This window comes from Spodoptera frugiperda, chromosome 4, assembly GCF_023101765.2.
Source record: "Spodoptera frugiperda isolate SF20-4 chromosome 4, AGI-APGP_CSIRO_Sfru_2.0, whole genome shotgun sequence".
NCBI lineage: Eukaryota > Metazoa > Arthropoda > Insecta > Lepidoptera > Noctuidae > Spodoptera > Spodoptera frugiperda.
Window position 1 is genome coordinate 8,643,085 of NC_064215.1, and position 13,711 is coordinate 8,656,795.

Sequence of the window (13,711 nt, forward strand, 5' to 3'; positions counted from 1 at the left end):
GTGTTCCGCATAGTTTTAGAGCGAACAATAATATCGAAACCACGTGTATATTACATACGACATTATATTTTTGTTTCTGAATGTTGTTTGTTTTGTTTCCTTTCTTACAAAGTTTAATAAATAAATATACGTTTTTGAAATTGTCAGCGCATTTTTATTGTAAACCTGCAAGCTAGGTAATAAAAAAATAAAGTAGGCCTTATTTGGTGACCATACCTTACATACTAGTGTGTCATAGGGCTCTGTTGAGTCGCTAATAACATGACACTGAGCATAATCTTCAACCACCACCATTCAACCACTGCCAAATACTTTACAATATCACTCTACTTAGCTACAAACAACCTACCTAGCTGAGCACCCCACCTTTTGATTTTTGTGGACCTGGTCACCACTCCAGTACACGCCTAACCCAAGGGTCATTATATTTTTCTCTCATAATAATGTGATCGATTGTTACGTCGTTTATATGAGCATTACGTGGTGTAAGGTTACGTTTACTTCAATAATATAATATTTAAAAACAAACCACTTCATTATTCTTTCCTATATAAATAAACCAACCACCCAATCTTCAAATATCGGTAAAACGAACATTACTCCATAAACACATGACGTGTAATGATGTGGGTCACCGATAGATGGCGTTATTACAAGAAAGTAACTTGCGGTAAAGGTGCGAATGCATTGCGGTATCGCAACGGGACGGAGCTAATGACTACTCTTTAGCACATCATTGGAATGAGAACAGCGGATATGTTAACGATACTTAAGTTGTTTCTTATAAATAAATACAATGTTTATGGTTGTAACTGTAAAATTTTGTTTGAACAACTTAATAAGATTGGTTTTAAAAGATTTTTATGAGGCAAACATATTAAGAGAAAAGACATAAATGTAATACTTATGAGTCAATGGCATAAATTCTCACGATATAAAATCATTTTAATTGCAATTAGACCAGAATATCTTTCACATAAGGTGCATTTAGAACTGAACATTCTTTAACTAAAATCTAGTGGTGTACAGTCTCTCAAGTCATGAAAAATAGTACAACTCACTCCATTACCTTCAAAGACCTTTGAAAAAAGGCATTAACACATACGAAAGTACAAGCACCAACAAAAAGAATTACCATTATTTTGTACTATTTTTTGCGAGCAATCGAATTACTATCATCAATCACCCATCGACAAGTCCAAGAGTAATTATTTTAAGTGTAGGTACACGGGCCAGCAGATCATACTATACCTTTTTGACAAATCTATTTATTACATTTTGAACTTTATTACTTTGATATATAAAGTCGAAAATGCAATGACACAATTTTACAGGTTGGTGTATGTTGACTTGCTTGCACCGTACTTAATAATTTTACAAGTCAATAAATCATGAAAAGCCTATCTTAACAAAGTTAGCATTAACTTTATTGAATCGCCGTAATTAAGACTTTTCAAATAGTTTATTTATTAAGATGTATTATTTCTTTAACTGTCAAATCTTTACACAGTTAAGTGATTCAGCTGTCATACTTAGTTTCAAAGTGATACCAAGTAAGTAATGATCCATAACTTAACTAAACTAGACTGCAACTTGTTTCTAGAACAACTTACTTAGTTAAGTTATTATAAATTCTAATGCTGTTAGCTGAAGTGCTGTTGGGTTTTTGGATTTGGCAAATTCGGTATTCTAATCATTGTCTCATTGTGATGACCGTGGACATGTATGGTAATAGACTCATTCGCTATTACAAAGAAATTATACCTAAACCTGGTAAAAATTGAGTGTAAAGTAACTATATAATCATACATGACTGCCTCGCTGGTAGAATTGTAGCAAGTACGACTACCGGACATGGGATCATAGGTTCGATGCCCAGATCGGGCAAAGTATTGTTGACATTTGTACCATTTCGTTTTCTCGAATGCTGCTCATGAATATGAGCTGAAACTAGTCGAGTTCTTCGTCAAATAATGACGTGACTAAGCCGAAAAACAATAATTAATCAAGACTAGACCAGAAGTAGTCAGCATCTAAATATAAACCCAACAATTTACAAGTCTCACAAGCTCTATAAAATTAATTTCTATTTTTACTCCTAGCTTGCAACTAGTTCAGGCTACTGCAGGAAGAGGGCGTTACCGATTGCTACCGATTTGCCTGTTAACACGTAATCTATTTACATATTCCCTGTCGCAATACCTTATCATAACTGGACTTTACATAATAAATAATTATAGGTAATCATTATTGACCATGAATATTTAAAGTAGAAGTTAGTACACGCATTTTTTTAATTCATGTACTCATGATCATTTATCAATTAGAATATTGTACCAACTAAAATATCTACCAAAAGATTTCATAATATTAATTTTGATCATAACCTCAGCCGGCTGCGTGACGCTCGCCATATTGGTTGTCACGCATACTGCTCATGTTTATGGGCCCCGGCATGGCTTGAAAGTAATCGAGTCACCTTGTTGAACATGAAACAGACAGCTGTATATAGCATTGTTAATCATTTTAAATCAGTCCATCTAAACGCACCTACTTCAAATTATCAAATTTTCACCTCACAAAAAGGTTAAGAAATTCTACCGTCTATAAATCACGGGATCCCTTCAAAACCCTTTCTAATTTCATCTGCGGTTGCGTGCTATACATTCGGTTAATAATGGAGTAATTTGTACCAAAATCTAAAGTTCATTATTTTCACCATACAACTCCGGAAATTATAATACTTTCCACCGTCATGACGGATGTTCTAATCGTCAATTTTATACATAAATCCATCAACGTACCGGTTTATGTGAATTTGTAATCCTAACACGTGTGTACACGTCATTGGATTTTAAACCTAAACTTTTTCACACTAAGGTAGGTTTTAAATCTATGTTTCTAATCACTTATGACCGTTTTGAATTATTGTATACAGGAAAGCAATGTAAAATAATTTGTATTATAGATTTGGATGCTCGTAAAATTAGAATGCGTCGTTCGAAATTTGAATTGATTTGCATTTAACGGTTTTACATTGACATTTATTGTCTTTGTTGTTGTTTGATTCAATTTGAACTTTATGTATAGGTATATAAATATTACATTTAAAAACAGATTTAAGTCACATATATTATAAGATTTTACGTCAAAATAAATGCTTACTTAAAATTTGTGTTATAAGTCTCATGTAGTAGGGGGTGAGCCTATTGCTATATTCCGGGTACAATTCTAGACTCCGTGCTACTACTGAGACATTTTCAAAAAAACCGAAAAAAAGCCCACCAATACTTTGCCCTACACGAGAATCGAACCCGAGACCCCTTGCTCGGCAGTCGCAATTGCGACCACTTGACCAACGAGGCAGTAAATACAATCGACTAGCGCATTTATTTAACCCAAAATAGATTATTGAGATACTAAATCACCAGTACCTTTTGCAATCGTTTAGCAGTTACTATTGATTATTTACATAAAACACTAAGTATATACAATAACAATTCAATAAATACACACATAACCCGACTTAAAACACATCTAATTGGCGTTTCGGAAGCAATTACACCAACTCTCATTGGCGTAACATACAAATACAATTTGATTTCAAAGATTTCCAATTTCTTAACAAACTAATATTAAACCTTAAACTTTGTATGCTAAGGTTGGATTTGGTTTGTGTACAGAAGTTCAGAAAGTCAAGTGTTAAAGTTTACGGGAGATATCACTAAGCACGCGTCGATTAACTAAACGAATGATTGCTATTACTTAACAATTAGCGTTCGTAACATCTTACGATTATTTCTATTGATATTGTTCCTTTAATTTGGATTTTAAAGTCATTGCGTTGGTCTAATGGCTTGGTTACACGATTTGTGACTCATATTTTTTATTATTGTGCCAAAATATTAATTTAAAATACAAGTAGGTAAAGGAAAAGTAAAAATAAAAAACTAAGCACGCTTTGTTCTTGCAAATTCTTAATAAATAAATATCCAAAAACATATATAATTTTAGGCACATTTTCAATGTGAAAGTTTGTTTCGATGTTTGTCTAATTATCACGCTGAAACTACTGAACAGAGTTTGATGAATTTTGGTATACAGCCAGGGTATGAGCTGACTTGGGTAATAGGATACTTTTTATCCCACGGAAACGCAGGCAAAGACGCTGACAGAAAGCTAGTTCTCACATAAATATTGACTATAATTTCAATAACAAACAAATAAAGTCTACCTCTAAAGAACAGGTGAGCTCATAAGTGTTAACAACACATATAATAATATTCTTTCAATCACTCTTTAAACCGTTAACACCAGACATAAACGCTTTAGGCATTAGAATATTATTTTAATAGCTGGATTATATCAACTCAGCTAACTGCAAATGGCTAAGCCTTATAGATAGCATCAATTTATAAAATAATTAAAGACGCCCCAGGCATTTGTAAGTTAAACGTTTTACATAATCAATGTTATGTAGTATTAGATAACGGATATTTGTTCAAGAAATTCTGTTAGAAAACGTGCAAAAAATATAAAAAGCTATTAAGAATGATTATATTTTTATTTTTCGCTAAATATCTTGCTTTTAGAAAACTGGATAGTTGAAGCCTATCGATTTCATTTAAAATTTATTAATAAAATGTGCATATAGAAATTTGTCCAGTCACGCCCATACTCATATTTAATTTATTCATTAGCAACGCTCAATTTTACTCGAAAAAAGACTTTAAAGGCAACAAAATAAAATCGCATTTTATAATTAGGAGTAAACATCAATCATTACTAACTAAAGGCCGTAAGAAAAAAAAAATGAAAGTGAACACATAATGACTCAAAGCTTTGTCTAACACTGCGGTTAAGTAACTTAGTGAATGAACTATTTATACACAAAAGTCTTTGAGAAAATTGGCTTTTCACACAAAATGTCACGGCTCTTATTTATTTCGTGAACTAGACTAATTATAGCTGCTATTACAGTGACAAAGTTATAATAAAATGAGTGCTTAAAATAGTTTTTTTACAGTGACTGTATTCATAACGCGTTTTTTATCAAAATATTTCCTATCACAACAATATAGTGACTATTATTATTACAACGTCACGGCTTTTATCTCCGAAGGGGTATGCAGAGGTGCACATTACGGCAAGTAATGCCGTTATACAATGTACACCCATTTTTCAGTATTTAATGTCCCATGTAAATCGAAACAAACACATAGAAACAATTCCGATTAGAAGATGTACATTAAGACACAACAATAGTAACGACTTCATTACAAATATTTCAATAGTTTTCCTATCTAAATATTCTACAATCCTATCGTACCAAAAACCACAGATGGGGCCCAATAGGGCTGATGCCTGATCCGGAGCTGTGGACTACCTAGCGGGTTTACCGGGGCTCCGGTTCGAAAAGCAGGAATAGGAATGAGGTGGTTTTTAGTCAGTAGGACTCCCTCTCACCTCGCCCAAAGCGGGAGAAGTCATTAGATAATTAACTCCCCTTAAAAAAAACATACCAAAAATCAAACAAAGAGAAAACAAGATAAACAAAACAACGTCACCCAAGTACCCGCAAACAGTCCCATAATCTTGCTAATTACTAACATCCTTATCTCCTCCGTATAAGAATACACTTATCATTTTATGTCCCTTCCTTGGTGACAACGGAATGAGTTGCCTGTTCCAATTTCTATACAATGTAATTAATCTTGGGGTAAATTGATTGGTGTTGCTAGGGTGGGGAGCGGACGTATGTGTTCTTAATTAGCACCGGTTTCCGTTGTGCTGAAGATGGGATTTTTGTTTTTGTGGTTGTGTAAAGGGTGTTTGTTTTTCTTTTTGAGGGTATAGAAATGTTTGTTTCTGTAAGTGTGTACATAGTTAACAGAGATCTCGAGTCTCAGTAGCCGACCTGTAATGTTTTCTGATATACCTAATAGGTACTTTTAAACTGGCAAAGTAAAACATTAACTACTTGCCAAGCGTGAAGCTTATGGCAGATTGTAGTGGAGACACGTCCCGAGTCCGGCACGCTCACAGGCTGTGGATGATAATGATTTCTATATTTTGTCTGAGATTTTATCTATGCTAAGTTTATTAGTGTCCTTGTCAATCCACAAATAAAAAAACTCATCTCTCACTTTCTTAACAAACCGTTCATTCAAGTTACATGTTACGTCATTTACATGATTGACACATTAACTGTCAGCTGTCACCGTAACTTGTCAAAAGGTCGTTGACTTCCCACAAGTAAAATTTCCGTAACTTTTAAACTGTGTAACTGGCTGATAGCATGCAACCTGCGCGTTGGCAAATCGGTATTTTCTATGCAATATAGTAATCAGTTTTCGAGTTTAGCTATTACTTAAACTAGTTCATGCTAATACATTTCCTATTTTTAGTTGTTATAACGTAAACGTAATTTTTCGGTATCGGAAAATCGGTAATTAAAAAAAACTACATCTTAAATCTGTGAAATTAAAATTATAAATCGACAATTCGATATAAATTAAAGTACAATTCACTATCTTTCTGTACCATGTTTTACAAAATAAGACTGAAAAAACGCAAACCTTTCTTTCAATAAGAAACCTCAAAAAGATACCCAAAAAACCAGTATAACCGCGTACTTGGAAAACAACATGTGTGACCAACACAACACGTGTCAAGTACATTTCACCGACATGACAGGTGCATTTCGCCAAATCATAACTGACATCGAAGTCCCTAAAAACCGGTTATAACGACAAACATCTGACAATATTCAACACCTTTTAAACTACAATGTAAGAAGAAAAGCAGAAAATCAATACCAACAATTCTATTTAAAATACATAAGGAGTTATTGCTATTGTTAATTCTAACCTAAGAATAATAATGTATCCTAGTAATAGTTGCTAGGCTTGTCAACATGACCCTTACTAAAATAAGAATTTTAACACAACTAACAAAAACTAGATTATTTAACCAAATTAATAATACAGCCAAATAAATAATAAACAATAGTGGTTCAGGATCATCATTTTATTCACAAAACGTCTACAACTGAATATAGCCTCACCTCACATATGAAGGAAGTTATTACTTCCAAATCGGTCAGTTGGAAGCGACTTGCATTATTATATTCTACATACATACAATGCCTAAGTTCAAGACTTCCATAATAATCCAATGATTATTATCAATCAATCCATAGATTATCGCAGTTGCCGAGATCAATTAACAAATCCAAAATCTGACACTAAGCCTTCTGTTCTCATACTATTTCAAGTTTAAAATTGGAAAGCGATTGGGCGATAAACGGCGCGCGCGCACCTGTGCCTTTCACGCCATCTATTGCGCAACCGTGGTATGCGCGCTTTTGTGTTTGCCGTTTATTGATATTTAATACTGGGTGGGAGTCTACATGTGTCTTCTGTTATTACATATTACGTCAAACGATTGATTGTACCTGTTGTAAGAGTATTTGCTAAGTGAGCCTGTGGTTGCACTTTTGCGAATTAAGTGGCAGATGTTTCGTGACGTAGGTGCCTATGTATGTATGTATGTATTAGTTCTCAAAGTGAATGGGACGAACTAGCAAATAAAACTGAGTGAGCTTTGAGTGTTTTAGCATGTTTATATCAATTGAGGTCATATCTGTGTGCCAAATTATATATCAGACTTTCAACGATCTTGGCTATCAAGAAATATCGTTTTCATTAAGCCACTTCTAAAATTTTTCTCACATTAATTAAAACAACCTGCGTTATACTACAGCTACATTTCAACGCAAAATCTTAATAAAAAAAACCGTTGTAATATTCAATACGCCGATTTCTTAACAAAACAATTGAATAATCAGCCGACCATATAAAATCTTCGGTAATTCTCTCACACGTTAATAGAAGGATATATCTGATACGTAATTAGCCTGTTCCAATACTAAATTAAAATTAATTGTAAAACATAACGTCTCTAGCTCAAGATATGCATATCAAGCTACGCAACCAATATAAACTGCCCCTTAGATGTGCGGAAAGCTCATATAAAGCGAGACCAGGGTAAACTGGTGTTGTATAGCTCGATGTGCCGTGTGTACGTGTATCGAAGCAAAACAGATCATTATGTTTGTAATGATGAATAATGCGATACATTGTGGTATGTTGTGTTGGTAATTTGCGATTTAATTACTTAATTTTGTTAATATTAATGGGCATGGATAGTGTACGGGGGATTTTCATTGATTTTACTAGACTATAAATAATGTTATATTGGTGCAAAAAGGTGCCATACTATCTCATCTATATTCATGGAAAGTATTGTGATGATCTGACGTGTTTGTCAAAATATTTTTAAGAATTTCATTTACTAACGTGAATGTATAAGCACTGGTAGAAACAATAATGTTTTGCAATATTTAAATAGCTACATGAAGTCCAAAAAGGTAGACATACAACAACAAACCATTCACCTTTGAGACTGTTAACATGGCTGGTGTTTTTTATGGTACAAGTCGGCAAACAAGCAGGCGGATCACCTGATGATAAGCAATCGCCAGCACCCATGGATATCCGAAACGCCTCTGGCGTTACAAGTGCTTTGCCGGCCTTTTAAAGCTTAGGAATTTAAGGGTTGTTATTAGTAATCACAAGGCAAGCAATCATTTCAAGTAAACGTTGGTTGTTGAAACAAAATCGAATATACTATTCTATATCTCCAATATTCCAAATCTTGTCTCAAACTAGACTTCATACAACAACTCCGTAACACATAACCGCTAAACCTAACCTCACTTAGACTCCCATTAATAAGCCATCAACAACTACCAAGTTAATTAACAACTTAGTTCAGATTTCAGCGCCGTCTAAGTACATAGTACATAGCCATAAACAACATTCCTAGAGGAAAGTGAATTCCGTATAACATGCCAGTTTGTTATGCAAGTATGCTGTTAATTTGCCGAGTGACCCCTAACCAGTACTGTTGGTTCTAGACGATAGATTTATAAATGGAATGGGATTGGTCAGTAAAAAAATCTTAAGTTACTTGGTGACCAAGTGCCTAGTAGACAATGAATAGTTCTGCTATAATAGTATGTAATAATTTTGGGATCTTATAAATAAAGAATCCTGATACCATTATAATGTCGAGAAATCTTCTATTACATTTTTCCTCCCGTTTAATTCAAAACGAGAAAACGTATTTTTCATGCGTTTTTGAAATCGTGGACTTGACATGTTAACTTAAAAATTTGCGCAGACTTTAGATCACAATAAAAGTCGGCATAACATGAAACAAAAAATGATATAATATATCATGACTTGAAACAAAAAATGATATAATATATCATGACTTGAAACAAAAAATGATATAATATATCATTTCATCACATTTGTTTCTATCGAGAGAAGGAAGAGGCGATTCCTGTGAAGGAAAATTTTACAAAAAATAGCACAGGCGAAAATGCGATTACTATCGAGTAAAGCAACCAGCAAAACAATACTTACATTACCTTGAACAACAACTTAAAAATCTAAATAAATCAAACCAGTGATAAATAATATGAGTTCGAGAATCCTTTGTACCGCTGACCTCATTTGAAACAAGACAAGTCGTGATGTTAAAATAAACTATTCAACTTAGAAACGATATTGAGATCTAATCGAAAGTAAGGCCACGAGGTAATCGTATACTTGCAATAATGTGTCGATGCATACCTTTGCATATACCTACCTATATCGCTATGATATTGCATTAGTTTCAATACAGAATCGATTTGCCTACGCGATGCGATCAAGTACGTATGGTGAATGGTGTAACTGTAATGGATCATGTTTTTGTTATGATTATTGTTCTAAGTGATGGATGTAGGAATGTAATAATAATATTAGCGGCTTATCACTGAACGCGGTAATTACCTTTAGGTGTATAGGGCACTGTAACCTTAATATGAGTTTGCTTTTCGTTGAACGAAAACAAAAGGAGAGCGCATTCGGTTTGATTGGTCGGCGCGAATGAATCAACCAATCAGAGCACTGAAAGAGTAGTTACTGTTTAGGTAAAGGGGGTTGTTGTAGCATTTGAATTTGTTTTTTGATTAAATACGATAAAATTTAATCTTATCGTGTCATTTGGACAAAATGGAAACACATTTGCAGCACCCACATAAAATGGAATTTATTGAATCTACCACACATTTGTTGCCCTAGTCGTCCCATAATTTTATAAGTCCTATGTAATAAGAATAAAACCCTACTAAACAGCCGTAATTTGAGAAATTTGCAACTTCCTCCAAAATAAAACAAAAAGAAATTATAAAAAAGTCATACAAATACGTCCCAAAAGCGCATCACGAAAAAGATATCAAGCCCACCCTCGAATGAACTCACCTTCAAAAGCAGAACTCACAATAAAATATGCGCGTAAAATATTTATCCTCGAAACGTGACGTCATAAAGTTTAAACGTTGCAAATTAAATATTCGACCGCCATTATTAAAATTTAAATGTTTCAAGCGTGACTTTAATTCGAGAGGACGAACAACAGATATAATAATGTGATCAGATGTAGCTCATGAGATTCGACGTTCATTTCTCTCTACTACTTTTATATTACTAAAATATATTAAAATTATTTTAAGGCTTTTAATTGCATAAGAAATTTATCTTATCTTACTATAGCATTATAAACGGGATTTGGGAATGAGTTTGTGTGTATGTTTGTCAAAATCATCAATGCAAACGCCTAAACGGCTTTAAAGATTATCGGGATGCAAATGTTAGTGTCAGGGGTATGTATTATTGTCTTAATCAATCACGTCAGAAATGGTTGACGGATCGGATTTTAATCCTACGAAACAGGGGAGACGATAGTCCGCTATCAGAAGCTAGTAATAAATAAAACTAAACCACGCAAAGAAACCTGTCACAAAAACAAAACATTACCTCCATTGTAGTCACAATTATCTACTAACTGACTAAGATAGATCTCCATGTTAAGCTTTATATCGTGCGAACATCAGTGGTGAACGCAAAAATTATCAATTGAAAGAAGAAAAGTGAAAATTTTCTAAATGGTCATAGAAAAAGCTATAGAGTATGTTGTGTTGTGTTATCGCAATACTTTCACTAGTTGTCAATGTGTGATTCTACGCTAAACATGTCGATAGGGTCTTGTAAAGGTTTTGTGTTAGCGGTAATGAAGAGTGAAAAGGCGAAACATTTTTTTCACTAGATTTTTCTATACTGGTTTTGAACGTCAATTGTCATAGGTACCTATAGGTAAGTCCTGGGAAATTTTTCATTAATGGATATTGACTGCATACCAGGCTTTATTACCATGTATTATAAACGCACCTACGACACAAGAGAAATCTTAGTACAGGGCATTTTTTTATCATCCGGTGCTGCTTTTTCATCAATATTGACTGCATACCATGCTTATTGCTAAGTATTATAAACGCACGTACGATACTGGAGAAAATCCTAGTGCAAAAGATTTTTTTATCAGGTATTGCGGACAACGTAACAGCTTACCGGGGCTTAGGCTCAAAGCAGAAGAAGGAATGGGATGGCTTTTAGTTAGTAAGAGTCTTTCCCTCTAGCCTCACCAGAGGCAAGAAAAGTTATAGGATGATTTACGCCATTAAAAAAAGGGCAAGGTTTTTGTTTTGGAAAAACAAACAAACAAAAAGATATTTCTGTCCTTATCACAGTAACTTTTGATCTAACAAACAATCTACTTACCTAAATTCACCATCTTGAAAACCAAATGACCACGAAAATCGTTTATACTTGAAAGGTGTTTAAACGCTCGTGAAGGCTCTCAGTTCACATCTCGACCCGAGTAACGGCAATTACATGTGCATTATGGCGGGACAAACATCCGCCATATTGGATGTATGCGTTACAGGGCCCATGGGAACAAGGAATACAGAGCCCTAAAATGTGGTTTCTTGTTTGTTCAGGTAGAAAAATATTATGTTATTTTGTTTTGGTCACTAGAACAAAATTAAGCTTATTTTTCCTTGAAGATTATTTGGAATCAATAAGGAAAATCTCAATAATATGTTAATATTATTATCTAGATTTCGTGATGATACTAAGAATTTTGGATTCAAAGAACACAGTAACACGATTATTTTTTACTAATAATTTTTAGGAAAAATCCATTGCAAGTTACACCCATCAGTTTTAGCAAATAATGTGAACATTTTTTTTCTTGCATCCCATTTGTATATTTGATAAACAATCCTTGAGAAACTAAAGTTTGTGGTCAAAATCTTGTGGTTACACTTTAGTTATTTTTTATACAATGTGCTAATAAACAGTATGTGTCAAGGAGAGCATTCAATTTGAATCATTAAGTATCGGTATTATAACTATGTAGAAAAACATAGATAAACAGAAAAATCTACCTTTTTGATTTCGATCACAAGTGAAAATGTTAATGAGTCTTACGTACAGGTTAAAATTATAAGCATAATACCTGTGAAAATTTTCCAACACAATTAATTATTACCATTGTTGTATCACAAAACAAAACAACATCAACATTCCATAATAATTATTAAACAAGAAACTTCATCTAAACAAACAAAGAATATATTTTTAGGACGCAACGAACAAACAGCGTCATTTTAAGCATCCTTGTTGACTTATGCAGAACGGTTATAAATGTCAGCTAATGCTGATATGCTGAAGAGTAGGTTGAAAAAACAAAGAGTATTTTGCAAAAATACGACGCGAGACTAAAGTACACCACTTTGTTTGTATAAGAACGTATGTTTTCAAACAAATAGCTCTATTTATAAGCCTTTTTGGTGCAGCGGAAAAATATTTCGTGAGCTTTCCCACTCGCAGTCAGTTTTAGATATATTTTGTGGTTTGTTGTTGTTCAGTGTATTTTTCGTGTATACTTTTTAAAGACGGGTAATTAAATATTTTATTAGTGTAGTCTGTTCTGTTGTTTCATAATGTAACTTATGTTGTTAATGTAAGGTTTGCTTTGGTGCAAACATTTTCAAATGAACTGTTAATGACATATTTAGCGTTAAAAGTCAACTACCATAATTATAAATAATTCAATATTTTAATTTCTAAATTATGGACCTATAGACATAAATAGCGACTAGATTGGCGATATGTTAAAGAAGGGACAAATTAATAGTAGTCTTAACCAACGAGCAAGCATGAAAAGACTGATGACTGTTGATGAAGCAAAAGAGGTATGTAAGATTCGTAGCAACTGACGTTCCTTAGTGTCTGTAACCCATGGGAGAAAGGCGTGAAGTTGTGTATGTATGTAAAATTACTCTAAGCTTAACAAACATAACTGTCTCCGACCTCCAAATATCAATAGGCGAACTGGATAGGCTAGAAAAACAATAACAAGTCTAATAAAAAAATTGTTATGTGCCACAAGCTATACATATAAAAAACCCTGCATACATTGCCAGTAACCAACACAATTACTTCGCAAGGTCTTTAATTCATTATAACGCTTATAAAAACTAACTATGTGTAACTCATTAGACCTAATATAGACAAATAATAATTTTAATGATAGTTCTAGCTATACGGAACTCGGAAGTGAATTAGTACTAGATAACAATGTCGAGGTGTTATTTTAATAACTCAGTTTCTATTCATAGAAGTAATCGAGTTAATTTATAAAGAGTTGAGCATATTTTTACTGTTCTGGGTAAATTAGTTTTGACATTAAT

At 33.5% G+C, this 13,711-nt stretch overlaps 1 protein-coding gene across 2 annotated transcripts in view; it reads right to left on the bottom strand.

Moving 5' to 3' along the window:
• The window catches only part of LOC118272345 (uncharacterized), a 157,673-nt gene that overhangs the window by 48,300 nt on the left and 95,662 nt on the right, over positions 1–13,711 (bottom strand). The gene's annotated exons all lie outside the window — the stretch shown is intronic.